The sequence below is a fragment of the Leucoraja erinacea genome, chromosome 4, assembly GCF_028641065.1.
Source record: "Leucoraja erinacea ecotype New England chromosome 4, Leri_hhj_1, whole genome shotgun sequence".
In the NCBI taxonomy this organism is placed as follows: domain Eukaryota; kingdom Metazoa; phylum Chordata; class Chondrichthyes; order Rajiformes; family Rajidae; genus Leucoraja; species Leucoraja erinaceus.
This window is the reverse complement of record NC_073380.1, coordinates 42,726,247-42,742,056: the sequence shown is the minus strand read 5'-3', so window position 1 is coordinate 42,742,056 and position 15,810 is coordinate 42,726,247.

Genomic DNA, 15,810 nt, shown 5'->3' with positions numbered 1-15,810 from the left:
GGAGTAACTCAACGGGTCAGGCAGGATCTCTGGAGAACATGGATAGGCGACGTTTCAGGTCGGGACCCTTCTCTAAGATCATAAAGGGTGTGGCCAGTGAATAGTGGCATGTGAGAGCATAGAATGTGTAGAAGGATGCATAGAAGGAACTTTCAAGGCATCTTTTTCATTTATGTCACTCAGTTGTTCTTTCAAAAGAGTAGGGATGACCAGGCAACATAAGGCAGGCAACATAAGGTGCTTGCTTAGACTAACTCTAAACTGTACACTTCCAGACTTTTACAGGCCCTGAGGAAGACATAATGGGCTTTGTCAGTCCATCAATGATGTTCAGTAACCAGATAATTTACTTGAGATGGAGATAGACATAAAATGCTGGTGGTAACTCAGCAGAACAGGCAGCATCTCTGGATAGAAGGAATGGGTGACGTTTTGTGTCAAGAACCTTCTTCAGACTCAATTGGTGATGTTTCAGGTTGAAACCCTTCTTCAGAATCTGATAAGTAAGGATTGGTGCTGAAGGAGGTGTAGGGGCAGGTGTTGCACCTCCTAGAGTTGTAGAAGAATGTTCCAAGGGGTGAGAAAGGATAAGTGGGGAGGGATGAGTGATACTGGGAATCACTCAGAGAATGCAGTTCTTGTGGAAAACAGACAAGTGTGGGGAGTAAAAAATGTGGTGGGATTCCATTGCAGTTAACTGAAATGACAAAGAAGTGTGGGCTGCATGTGGGGATTGGTTGGGTAAAGATAATGACTAAGGGGATTCGTAGGGTGAAAGGAAGGTCGTAAGTGATAGGAGCAGAATTAGGCAATTTGGCCCATTAAGTCTACTTCAACATTCGATCATGGCTGATCTATCTCTCCCTCCTAATCCCATTTCCTGCCTTCTCCCATAACCCTTGGCACCCGTAAGGACTAAGGGAACTCTCTCTCTGTTCTATTGGCAGGTATGAGATAACAGTTTAGAAAATTGATTCTGTATTTGCTGCCGACATTTTCAGCAATGTACAGTGCAATTTCATTTCTCACTGAATACTCAGATATAATGCAAAATATTTGTGAGATAATGGAGAAGCTACGGAATTTCCTGTTGCGAGTTTTCCAAATCTTTTTACCTGCATTCAAATTGGTAATATATAAACCGAGGTACAAAAATAATAATGTAGAATCCTCATAAAATGCTTAAAACGTACAATCTCAAGGTAGAGCCTCACCCCTTTTTCATTATTTTTCTAGATTAATGTGAAAGCAATAAAACGGTATTGGCAGATGCTTTGTAGCAGGTGCAAGTGAGCAGATTTGGTGAGTTAGGCCAACCCCCAGTAAAACTGGAAGGTTTCCAGAAGGTCCCATAAACTCCTATAGAAAAGGGGTGAAGCACTGAAGAAGAACCTGTTATGATGTTGAATTGTAGCCAGCAACGTCATTTGTGAATCAGCAATTTCATTAAGTTCCCTTGTGAAAGTTTTCCAGTGACAGGGACAACTGAATTGCCTCCCAGCTATTGTGGTTAAGAGAAATCTGCTGGAGAGAATAATAATAGACATTAGCAAAAATATATGTAACTCTGCAAGAAATTTACATGAAAAATACAGTGTTACAATGACCTAGGTGGATTGTTCACTGGAAAATGTAATGACAAGAAATGAGTGACTGTTACATTAAAAACATAAATGTTTCTCACGTTCTCAGCGTCCATTGGGGTCAAGGAAAGAGCGTTTACGTCGCAACCCTGTTTTCAACAATCTTTCTACCACCACGCAAGAAGCACAAGAAGCGCAAGACAGACACCACTGTATGCAGATGCCGAGAAGTGTTTTCAGTTCTGGCTGAACAACTTCTAATCTTGTGTGTGGACTAAATATGAAGAAGAGCATCCATTACTCATAATTGCTCAGTTGATTTTTGTCACTCTACCAATGTTTTCAAATATGATTAATATTGAAAACATTGTACCACCTGTGGCAACTCTGATTGTTCATATAAAACCTTACAATTCTATCAATTCTATTAGTTTCAAAACAGATATGGACAAATATAAAAGTTGGCCACAGCTTAAAGTTCTAAAGAGGGGCAAGGCTAATTTTGATGGCATTAGATAAGAACTTTCAAAGGTTGATTGGGGAAGGCTATTCAAAGGACATTTGGAAAATGGGAGGCTTTTAAAAGTGATAGTGTTGGAGAGTATTTGCTTTCACCACCACATCATGAATCTCTGACAATTTAACCTTCAATATAATTGTAAGAGAAGCCCAAGATAGACACAAAGTGCTGGAGTAACTCAGCGGGACAGGCAGCATCTCTGGAAAAAAGGAATGGGTGACGTTTTGGGTCGAGACCCTTCTTCAGAGAAGCCCATTTGTCTCCATTACATTTCTAACTACAGTTCCACAATAAACGTGGATCTGACACCAGAAGCAAAAGTGAGTGGTCAGTGTTGACAATTTTAGCTTATGTACCAATATTAATTTCAGATTTGAAGCATAGGCTTTATGTCTTTGTCACTCACTTACTTTTCCTTCTGCATTACATTGTCTTAGCAAGTCAGACAAACACAAAGTCCTGGAGCAACTCAGCAGGTCAGGCAGCATCTGTCGAAGCAAAGGATAGGCAATGTTTTGGGTCAGGACCCTTCCCAACACGAAACATCACCTCTACATGTACTGCCTGACCTGCTGTGTAACTCCAGTACTTTATAATTTGCTCATGATTCCAGCATGTGCAGTTTATTATATCTCCAACCTGTTTTTCTTGCTTGCTTTTTATTTTCACAGCTCCTTTCCTTTGTCTGGCTAATGAATGGCTACATTTCCCAGGAATTGTTGCTTATCCACTTCTCACTCCCAGAGAAGAACCCAGCCCAAATTGTTGATTCCTCTCTTTACAGATTCTGTTGCAGCAATTGTGCATTTTCAGCTTTATTTGTTTTATTTTAGATTTCCAACATTTCCAACATTTGCTATATTTTGATTTATTTCCCATTTACTGCGATGAGCGAATTCATAGAAAAAAAAACAGCCACTCATTTCATTGGGTCTGTATTGACTGTTTGTGTGGACTTATTCCAAACTCAACCATCTCTCCATTGCCTAGGATTACTGCCAGTGCTGATATTTTTACTAGCTCCTGTTATGGGAAGATTTCTACCACAGCAGTCTTTTGCAGGATTTATGACTTTAAATGGCTGACTCATCTATTCTAAATGTGAGGGATTTCATGTGTTTATAACCTGGTTGTTTCCCCAAATTGTATCAATTCAATGTTATATACGACTGCATCGAGTTAGGTTAAGACATTCCATTGCCAGTATGACAAATTTTGCCCTAATTGTATCAATCATAAAACACTCACAAAATACTTTTAAATGACAATACCTCCAACATGTTTTAGTACGGTAACCTGTAAGTGATTGTCTTCTCAGGCAGCTAGACAATCATAGCAGCAGTGACACGGTGGCGCAGTGTTATAGTTGCTGCCTTACTGCGCCAGAGACCCGGGTTCAACCTGCTGCCTGTACGGAGTTTGTACATTGTCCCCATGACCGCGTGGGTTTTCTCTGAGTGCTCCAGTTTCCTTCCACGCTCCAAAGATGTACAGGGTTGTACGTTAATTGGCTTTGGTAAAGATTGCAACTTGTCCCTCTCGTGTAGATTAGTGTTGGCACTTGGCACTCATTGGCACTTTTGGGCTAGATTTAGGATCATTTACCATAATGATTGGATTTGGGAAGTTGAGATCTCATGGCGTTATCGGAGGCAATGAAGGGAGCAAAGAGCATATTCAAAATCTGGTGTTGTAATTTGGGATAATCAGTTATAGCCAGAGACTCATAGAGTCATACAGTGGGAACAGGTCCTTCGACCCAACTTGCCCACACCGACCAACATGTCCCATCTACATTATTCCCACCTGTCTGCGTTTGGCCCATATCCCTCCTAACCTGTCCTATCCATGCACCTGTCCAACTGATTTTTAAACATTGCAATAATCTCTGCCTCAACTACGTCCTCTGGCAGCTCGTTCCATACACCCACCGCCCTTTGTGCGAAAAAGCTACTCCTCAGATTCCTTTCCCCCTTCACCTTAAACCTGTCCTCTGGTTCTCGATTCCCCTATTCTGAGCAAGAGACTCTGTGCGTTTACCCGATCTATTCCTCTCATGATATCATCACCATATTTGATAAAGGTTGATTACTTGGAAGGCATTTGGCAAAACTCATCACTGGCTGCTCTTGTGCTGTTGCATTTTCATTCAAAAATGTAACAGTGGAGAATCCCTCCTGTACCAAAAATAAATCCTTCTCCAGCCAGGCCTACGTAAGTAGACTGGAATCAGATAATTAATCAATTATCAATTCTCAATTAATTTATCAATTAGCAATTAATTAGAGCTGCCGTTAATTAATTTTATTGACCATGTATGGGTATTGCATGCAGAACATTAATTTGGTCATCCAAGTAGCATTGTAGGTCCTTGCACCAACTTAACTTATTATCCTTGGAGATGCATGTCATAATAGAGAAAGTCTTGCTTGAAGTGAATGGTCTTATCAGAATTGCTCCTTCTTGAGGATTTTATGCGGAGCTATGACGTTTACTTTTTTTAAATCACATTTGTTTGGTTGTAGATATCTTACAGATTTTAGCTCAGTTCTTTTAACGTAGAAAGTTTTCAACCCCTGGCAAATTGCCATGACTCTCTTGCTTCCTTCACATGAGTGCAAATGACTACCTGATGTTATCTGCATTGGTCTGGAAGTATCCTGTGATGCAAACCTTAGCAGCTGCAGGAAATACTGTAGCATTCTCAGAGGTGATCTGAAGTTCAGCCTGCAGTGTGTCACCCCTGCTTCTCTGCTGAAACACAACCACTGAATGAGTCTCCCCTTGCATCCCCAAACATGACTGTTTATTCAGTCGGTTCATCACTTTGGGAACACACAAGCTCTGAGGTGCATCTGATTTTGTGACTGTGTGTCCTCATGAACTTATCCTTTTGACTAAGGCTGAGAACCAAGAATGAAATAACAATGAGTTTCAAATGTTCTACTTTCCACAGGATGACAGTGAAAACACCCTATAGTACAGTCAATTGAATCTTGCAGATATTACAAATTCACATAAAATGCGGAATAACATGGAGCATTCATACATGAAATATTTAGCAAAAAATTTACCTTTTAGATAAGATAGCAAACAGACTAAGAAAAACATTTAAAATTGCACAAAAACAGACCCGGCCAAATTCAAAAGGATTCATATACATATATATGTCTGAAGACGGGTCTCGGCCTAAAACATCAACTGTCTACTTGCTCCAGAAAGTTTCTCCAGCACTGTGCTCTATACAATATTCCAGCATCTGCAGTCTTCGTGTCTCCATAATATGCAGAGGCTAACGTCAATTGTCCTTTTTTAATAAATACCATAAATTGAAAAATCAATTTAAATAAAACAGGATATTAAGTTTTTGATATTTTAATTTTAATATAGAATTGGCAGAAAGTTCTTGGTAAATTGGGTAGGGTGGCTTGGACGGCTAGAGGCCACAAGCTGCCAACAAAGCCATGCACCAAGTAATTCAGTAATTCGGTCATGTGCATGTCATAGGAGCAGAACTAGGCTATTTGGCCCATTGGCTGATCTATCTTTCCCTCTTAACTCCATTTTCTTGCCTTCACCTAACCTTTGACACCCTTACTAATCAAGAATCTGTCAATCTCCGCTTTAAAAATACCCAATGACTTGGCCTCCACTGCCGTCTGTGGCAATGAACTCCACAGATTCACTACAGATTCACTAACTACTGACCAAAGAAATTCATCCTCATCTCCTTCCTCAAGGTGCATCCTTATTACCCCCTCATACAAGCCAAATTTAGAAATAACTTTCAAGGTAATCCTTTGTGAAATTTATATCTGGCTGCTATTGCTACAACTAACTTGGGAAGTTAGAACTGTATTCAACTGTTGGATGTATGAGTTTCCCTAATGTTCAAAGGTACATTGGATTGAGTATAATGCACTGGCATGGATCAGAACTAGTTCAATGTCTAAATAAACAATGCAATGTGTTGCATGATGGAATCCTCAAATTAGCTTAATTATGTTGGATACCTGCGCAATTACACCCCAATTTCTGCCCAAAAGGTCATAAGGTCATAAGGTCATAAGGTCATAAGTGATAGGATCAGAATTAGGCCATTCGGCCCATTGAGTCTACTCCACCATTCAATCATGGCTGATCTATCTCTCCCTCTTAACCCCCATCTCCCTCCCTCCCCATAACCCCTGACACGTGTACCAATTAATGATTTATCTATCTTTGCCTTAAAAATATCCATTGACGGCCTCCACAACCTTCCAGGAAAGAATTCCACAGGTTCACCACCCGCTGACTAAATAAATTCCTCCTCATCTCTTACCTAAAGAAACGTGCTTTAATTCTGAGTCTACGACCTCTAGTCTTAGACTCTCCCACTAGTGGAAACATCCTCTCCCCATCCACTCTACCCAAGCCTTTCCTACTCGGTTTCAATGAGGTCCCTCATCCTTTGAAACTCCAAAAGTCCATGCATTTGTTGCATGGCATAGCCTCCCAAGAAGTCCAATGAATGCTCAAAAATTGAATGGTTCTCCGTCCACGACGATGTCAATAGTATTTCTCAACATTACCTCGTGGCAAAAGCATATTTTGGAACAGCATGCTTAAACTTTGGTGATGAAGCTTCTATCTAGATGAATCCTGGAAACCCAAATGGTCTTCATAAGAAGTCTCAGAAAACCACTTCAAGAAAATGGAGTAAATCCATGACTCCCGAACAACCTCAAACAATATCCTCCCTATCTAGAGCAGATGCAGATACTCAATGAACAAATAGAAATCTAAAAATTCTCTAATATGTTACTTGCCATCCAGAATAGGGCAGATGACTTCATCACTGGTGCAATAAACTTGCTTAACATTGTAGATGTAAAACATCACTCATTGCTATACTTCAATGTAAGAAAGAAGGTCTTTTGTTTAGTCTCATGTGGGACAATACAGCTCACTCTCTCTATGACACACTGGTCAACCTGAGGAGTACCTTCAGCAACAGACAGGTTCCACCAAGATGCAGTACAGAATGCCACAGGAGATCCTTCTTCCCCGTGGCTGCTGTCAACTCTGTACAACTCCTCCCCCATTCTGTCATTCTGTCGTGGGGTAGACTGACTCCCCCCCCCCCCCCCCCCATCCCCCCCCCCCCACCCCCCCCCCCCCCCCCTCCCCCCCCCCCCCCCCCCCCCCCCCCCCCCACCCCCCCCCCCCCCCCCCCCATCTTTGCACATCCCCAATCCTTTCCACTCATCACTATAATTTCATGTTTAATGTATTTTATGTTTTATGACTGTTGGCAGATCAATTTCCCTCCTGGGATAAATAAAGTTCTATTGCATCGTATCGCATCGTATCGTGTCTTTACAAAAAAGAGAAACATACTTATATAGTCCCTTTTATGACATCAGGATGTTCGAAAAGTAACATTAGCAAATTTGCAGATGACACAAGCTGGGTGGCAGTGTGAACTATGAGGAGGATGCTATGAGGATGCAGGGTGATTTGGACAGGTTGGGTGAGTGGGCAGATGCATGGCAGATGCAGTATAATGTGGATAAATGTGAGGTTATCCACTTTGGTGGCAAGAACGGGATAGCAGATTATCATCTGAATGGTGTCAGGTTAGGAAAAGGGGAAGTACAATGAAACCTGGGTGTCCTTGTACATCAGTCCCTGAAAGTCAGCATACAGGAACAGCAGGCACTGAAGAAAGCTAATGGCATGTTGGCCTTCATAACGAGAGGAGTTGAGTATAGGAGCAAAGAGTCGTTCTGCAGTTGTACATGGCCCTGGTGAGACCACACCTGGAGTATTGTTTGCAGTTTTGGTCTCCTAATTTGAGGGAGGACATTCTTGCTATTGAGGGAGTGCAGCGTACTCATGAGGTTAATTCCCGAGATGGCGAGACTGTCATATAATGAAAGAATGGAGCAACTGGGCTTGTATTCATTGGAATTTATAAGGATAAGAGGGGGTCTAATAGAAACATATTAAAAAATTATTAAGGGATTGGACACGCTAGATGCAGGAAACATGTTCCCGATGTTGGGGGAGTCCAGAACCAGGGGCCATAGTTTAAGATTAAGGGGTAGGCCATTTAGAACTAAGATGAAGAAACACTTTTTCACACAGAAAGTTGTGAATTTGTGGAATTCTCTGCCTCAGAAGGAGTGGAGGCCGATTCATTGGATGCATTCAAAAGAGTTAGATAAAGCTCTTAGGGCTAGCAGAATCAAGGGGTCTGGGGAAAAGGCAGGGACAGGGTACTGTTGTGGATGATCAGCCATGCTCACATTGAATGGCGGTGCTGGCTGGATGGGCTGAATGGCCTACTCCTGCGCCTATTGTCTACGTATCTATGTAACTGTCGTTCGCTCGTGTGTCAGACGACGTTCTGCCATCACTTTGCCAAAGCCAGTGCCACATCTGCGCCTCTGCGGAGATCGTCTGCAGTGCATGCCCCTCCGCCACAAGTCAATAGGTGAGCCATTGTCTGTACCTCTCCACAGTTGCACTTGTCAGAGTCCGAGAAGCCCCACTTCTTCAGGTTGAGTCCGCAATGTCCCACTCCAGTGCGGAGGCAGTTTAGAGCTTTCCAGGTAGTATAAGGCAGGTGGTGTCCTGGTGTCATCTGTTGTTTGGTTTTGGTGCCTGGCACAGTTGGCACCAGTTCCATGAAGCTGTTCCGACTCTTCAATCGTTTCTTGCCATGTTGGTGATTGTGCAAGGGGTGACGGGGGTCTGTGTCCACATTGAAGCGTTCTACTGCAGCTGCCCGATCACGTCTTCAAGATGGTTCGTCGATGCCAGCCAGCTCGTACAGATGTTCAACCTTTGTCGGCTTCAGGCATCCTGTGGTTTTCCTGCAGTGCATATTTAGAGCGGCTCCAGACGGGGCTTGCATATACTGCCACTGAGAAACAGAGCACCAGGGCTGCAGTGCGGATTGTTGTTGGGACACTTCCAAATGAGCTCTTTCCCAATTTATCGATGACATTGTTCCGGGTGTTGACCTTTGCCTTGGTTTTCTCAACATGTTGGCGATAGGATAACATGCGATCGAAGTACCTAGGTACTTTGGGGCTTTGCAGTGTTCCAACAGGACATCATTCCATCGCACCAGCAGTTGACGTTTTGCATCCCAGTTCCGGAGGTGGAAAGCTGCGCTTTGCGTTATTGTTGGGTTTGTAACTATGATAGCACATCATAGCTATTACATTTTCCTGAATTGTGGCAACAGATGTATTTGTAGGAAACACAGCTGTCAATATATGTAAAGTGAAATCCTATGAACAGTGAGCTGGTAATGATGAGGGACAAAGAATTCCTCTGCATTTCTGAACCATAACATTATGTCTTTGAAGTCCACCTGAGGGCAAATAGGATTACAGTTCAAACTTCTCATTCACAAAATATTTCCTTCATTTGTTTTTGCCCTCCAACAGAGCATCATCCAGTTTGTTGTGCTCAGATATCTATATCAAGCCAACCTTGTGGTTTCTTGTGACTGTCCTGTGAGCTGAGCAATAAGTGACACACATCTTAGTAATAAACTAGGCTACAGAAAGTAAAGAATATCATTAAGATGCTCAAGCAAACATTCAGGTTCTTACCGTTTTCAACAAAACAAAATGAAGTGCTGACAAAAGCCTTTGATAAAAATATTCAACTCTATACTGATCCACATTAAAGGAAAACATATTTACTAAAAAATCAATGGTTATTGATGTTTTGAAACTTGATAGTGTTGTGAAAGTTAGAAAAACATTCAATTTTTCTCTCTTTCAACCCTAGAATGCAGGATTCCTATGATAAGAAAGTAACTCTGTAATACTTTTTATTTTATTATTATTATTATTATTATTAATATTATTATTATTATTATTATTATTATTATTATTATTATTATTATTATTATTATTATTATCAAATTCTCAGCCTCCCTGATAGTATGGGTAGGGAATTGCTTAGAAAATATACATAGTCAGAAAAACAAAGAATTTTGACTGTGAACCTCTGAATGAAAATCCTTTGTAATCCAGATGGGGAGGTAATGTGTTGAGAAACATTACACTATGACGTAATTTACATTTTATTTTCAGTCTGGTTCTCACACTTGTTCTCCTCAGTTCATTGCCATTTAGGAAAATAAGTCAAATTACAGTCAATGCTAATTTTTGAATACCCAGATAAAACAAATAAGATTAGTTTATACACAATTTCCTTTCCCTGAAGTCAAATACTTTGTAAACTTACAGGGCTACTTTTCCTTTATTTATCTTATTCTGAAAATGCTTTCACCAAAATTTTACGACACAAAAATTGGCTGAGTTGTGAATAGTGCGAAAGGTGGTCAAAGGATAGAGCAGAATATAGATCAGTTGGAAGATGTGGTTTAATCCATACAAGTACAATGTTGAGTTGTACTTTGGGAAGTCAAATGTAAATGGGAAGTATACAGTAAAAGACAAGATCTTTTATCAAATTTTCCTTGTTTTGGATTTGTTTCTGTATTCATGTTTCTGACACAGCTGGCAGTGCCCCCCACTTTGAAGTTAGACAATTGTAAGTTCCAGTCAGATTCTGGAGATAAGAGTGGAGAAAGCTGATCTCCTGTACAACTGTGAATGTACAGCATTATTTTATATGTCACATCAGACTCTCTGGTGGGTGCAAAACATCACATCGTGTTATTTCAAAAAAGAACAGGGAATTATTATTTGTCTATTTGCAAATATTCACCTCACTCAACACTGCAGAATTAGGTTATCGCATCATTATCACATTGTTTCTTGTGGATTTTACTTTGTGTAAATTGGCTACCAAATTTCCTGCATTGCAAATCTGTAAACATACTTTTAGTTTAGTTTAGAGATACAACATTCAGCCCACCAAGTCCACACCGACCAGTGATCCCCGCACACTAGCACTATCCTACACACTAGGGACAATTTATCAATTATATCGTCAATTAACCCACAATCCTGTACATCATTGGAGTAGGGGGAAACCAGTGCAACTGGAGAAAACCCAGGCAGTCAAAGGGAGAACGTACAAACTCTGTACAGACAGCACCCATAGTCAGTATCGAACCCGTGTCTCTGGCGCTGTAAGGCAACAACTCTACCGTCGTGCCACTGGGCTGCCCGTGCAATCAAAACTTAATTGATTGTAAAGTGCTTCAGGGTGACATAAAAGGTTACACAAATGAAAAAAATGTTCTTATTTAACGATATTTCTTGAAGTTATAGTTTTTATAGATTTAAGTATAGTTTCAATGAAGTGAATAAAACATTAAATAGGAATTGTAATGTTAGAACAAGAAATGGAAATATGGTAGCACTGTGGAGAAATCAGATGTTAATATTTTAGCTGAAGATCTCTTATGCCCCTGTCCCACTTAGGAAACCTGAACGGAAACCTCAGGAGACTTTGCGCCCCACCCAAGGTTTCCGTCCGGTTCCCGGAGGTTTTTGTCAGTCTCCCTAATGGTCGAAAGTGGTTTCCGCTTCTTCTATGTTCTGGCGATTATTTCAAAAAATTCAAAACCGGCTGCGACTAAAAATAGGTTTTAAAAATCGGTACTTTTTTAGTGGAAGCCGGTTGCGATGCTAGTTGAAGGTGGTTGCCGGAGGTTGCAGGGAGTGGAAAGTAAGACCTCCCTGGTGGAATAAAACAGGGTGAAAAAAAGGTCTTACTTTCCACTTGGGAAATCTTGGGTGGGGCGAAAAGTCTCCTGAGGTTTCCGTTCAGGTTTCCTAAGTGGGACAGGGGCATAAGAATAGTAGCTAAAATATAAGTAAAATTTATTCCATTCTCTGAATTGTTATCTTTATACTCATCGCTTGACCCTGGCTCCCATTATATTGATCGGGGATTGTTGTCTAGATATATTTATGATAGGCCTCATGACAATTCAAGATTTTTGTTGTAAAGTGTCATTCAGGCCAATTCAATGGTTCAATCGTTTGTTATCACATGTGCAGATGTACAGTAAAATTATTTTTTTTGGTGTACAGTTCAGTAAAGTATTGCCATACCTAGTCGCAATCCCCAATTAGTATAAATTGCACAGTATTGTCCGCTAAGACCCCATGTAAGAGTCACCAGGTTTGGCACTATTTTCAAGGTCCGGTCCGGTCCGGTCCATGTGCTGGGTCTTCTGGAGTGCCACCTGATCCAGGCAAGGCCCAGGCTGTTGCCATGGCAAAATAAATCGCAATAGCTTTGAATTTCTGAAAATCATCTGTAAATCAAAGGGTAAATTTACACAAGAGATTATCACCTTTTTCAGAATGTGTTACTACACCTAAAGAATAAGTAAAATGTTGTAAAAAAAAGACACAAAGTGCTGGAGTAACTCAGTGGGTCAGGCCAAACCCTGGAGATCATGGATCGATTACATTTTGGGTGTGGACTTTTCTTCAGATTGAAGCTGTCTGAAGAATGATCCTGACCCAAAATGCCACCTATCCATGTTCCTCAGGGATGCTGAATAACTCCAGTTCTTTGTGTCTTTTTTTGTAAACCAGCATCTGCAGTTCCTTGTTTTTACATAAGTAAAATGTTGACTTACCTTTCAAATATTATAGAAATATATCTGTTCTTAACCATGCCAGATGAAAGGCCAATGGGTATGATAGAAATCCTTACAATAATCTTTAACTGTACAAAAACTGCAAATCACATATATCTTGGGATTAAATCAGTAAAATATTCATTTCATTCTTTTGATGGATTTCATGATGTGCCACATATTTCACAAGCTTATGGACAGTAATAGTGAGACAAGCAGGATTTGGCTGAATCAGGTCTTTGAATTTGTATTAAATAAAATATGAAAGCACTACATATTTGCTTCTTTTGGAAGAACAGGAAATGCTGCTGAAAGCAGCAGAACTCAACCACTGACTAAAACCAACACATTCTGCATGTTCAAATTCCACATGTCATTGTTTAAATCCATCCTCATCAGCAAAGCAATTTTGCATTAGGTAACCCAATTTAATAATTCCCAACATGGAAAAAGACAAAGCAGACATTGATTAATTGATCCTATCATGTGATGTCACAATCCTCAACGCCAAGCTTTCTCCACAGGAGAGATGAAAAAAGGATTAAAGACATCTTCAGAAAAAGTATCTGGAAAATGTTTATTTGATTGCTCTGCAATTGCCAAACTGGAGTGGGTGAACAGGATATTATGGCTGTAAAGAAGTCAGATTGTCTGTGAAGGAGGGATGCTGATGCGACGGTGCATAATTAAAGCAAGTGCACCCAAATTTCATTCATGTGACTTTCATTATATTTTAGTTTATTATTGCCATGTGTACTGAGGTACTGTGAAAAGCGTTTGTTGCGTGCTATCCAATCTGTGGATTGCATCCATGTTTACAATCGAGCCATTTACAGTGTATAGATACATGATAAGGGAATAACGTTTATTGCAAGGTAAAGCCAGCAAAGTCCTATCACGAACAGTCCGAGAGTCACTAAAGAGGTAGATAGTAGTTCAGCACTGCTCCCAGGTTGTTGTAGGATGATGCAGTTGCCTGATAACAGTTGGGAAGAAATTGTCCCTGAATCTGGAGCTGTGCGTTTTCGCACTTCTGTACCTTTTGGCTGATGGGGGAGAAACTACGTAAAGAAGTTAAGTCAATTTAAAGAAGCCATGTAAACTTCAGTCTTAATTAAAAGAGTATTTGCGACATTGGCCCATAAGAGTTATAAGGCAATCACAGCTGCTAATCAGTGTCGTGCCGAACTTCTTCCTCAAGGTAACACAAAATGCTGCCTGAAGACCAAACGTTTTACCCTTAAAGATAAACCACATTATATTTTTCAAAGCAAAAGCATACTCAGTGTAAGGGATGTAGCAAGGTGGGAGGAGCTGGGGGACAAGCCAAAGAAAATTTAAAATATGTAATTGTGGACGTATGTAATGTTCATACCCCACTAATTTAAAGATGTGTATGTATTTTCTCCTCAAACCTACAAATTTAGAGTCCTGCTCATAATTTGGTCGCAAAGTAAATTATTTCAAATGAAAGAACACAGACGAAGATAATCAAAAAACTTGCTAGTGGCTGGCAATGGGCAAATTTTGACAGGAATTTGTGAATTCCAGGAAGACAGCACATGGTTTTGATTGACTCTAAATTGCTACTTCAGCATAATTTTATCAGCCAGCAATTCAGTTGACCCTTTCATTGCATCAAGAACTGCAGAGCATTGTCAAAAAAAGTTTGTCATGCTCCAGGACAATGAACCAAAACATCCTAAACAAATAATGGGATGTGTGGCTGTTAATGCACTCATTAGATCAGCAAGTTTGGGGGAATACACCATCATATGTAATTTTCAGAAATGGCTGATTGATTTGCACTATCTAAGGTACAATCAACACTGTGTTTCTAGTTTTTCTCCTAGTTTTAAGAATTTGCTGAATTTAATTGTCCCTTAACCTCAATGTGTAAAGTTAGAAGATATAATTCAGAGCATAAAAAGTTTTAAATAATATAATAATCGCTATTGAAATCCAATCAGTCAAAGTCATAGAGTCATCCAGTGTGGAAACAGGCCCTTTGGCCCAACTTGTCCACAATGGCCAACATGTCCCATCTGCACTAGTCCCACCTGCCCACGTTTGGCCCATATCCCTCTAAACCCCTGTCCTATCCATGTACTTGTCTAACTGTTTCTTAAATGTTGCGATAGTTCTTGCCTCAACTATCTAAAATCAATATACAGAGCAGACAGGAAGTGGTCAAGATGAGACTTTTAATTATATAGATTTTTCATTCTGTATTTTCTTTATTGAATACATTACTTGTGTTCACTTCAGATGCATTCTTTTACTGTGTGGTTTGCAATAACATCTATGCTGAAAACCATTCTCGCATAACTTTGATAATCAGAAGCGAGTTTGTAGTTTATAGGAACTCAGTAAGGCACAATTTTCACTGACCAACTATTTCAAGTATGTAGTAGCGGAGAAAAAACAGCAAACAATGACATTTTAGTGTATAAAATATTAAAACAAAAATTCCATAAGACAGTTAAATAAGAACTTTTTATAATGTTAAAATTGATATTTTAGGAATTTTGTTCCTGATATTAGATGTAGGAGTAAGAGTAAGCCACCTGATCCATGTAAGCCAGTCTGACTCACCACAGATTGAGATCATGGCAGATTTCACACCTCAGCACCATTTTCCAGCTTTCACTATTTCCAGTCATTTCCCTAATGCACAGAAATCTATCAATCTCTATCCTGAATGAACATAACGTCTGAGTTTCCACTGCTGAAAGGGGTGAAGAATTCTAAAGATTAATCTCCCTGAGTGGATAGGAACATTTAAAATGGATATGGGGCAAACTCGGTCTTGTGGGACTAGTGTAGAGATTGTATTGCATAGATAGGTAGACAAAAATGCTTAGATTTAGGGTTTAGGTTTGCGTTTATTATTGTCACGTATCAAGGTACAGTGAAAAGCTTTGTTTTACATGCTATCTAAAAATATCAATACAATCAAGTCAAATTCAAATACAATTGATAGAGAAAGGAGAAGATACAGAGTGCAAAATATAGTCCTCAGCATTGTAGGGCATCAGTTCCATATATAAAGTACAATGTTCGCAATGGGGAAGAGGTGAATCAGAGAGTACCCAAGCTTATGGAAAGATAAGCTTCTGAAGCAGAGAGAAGAA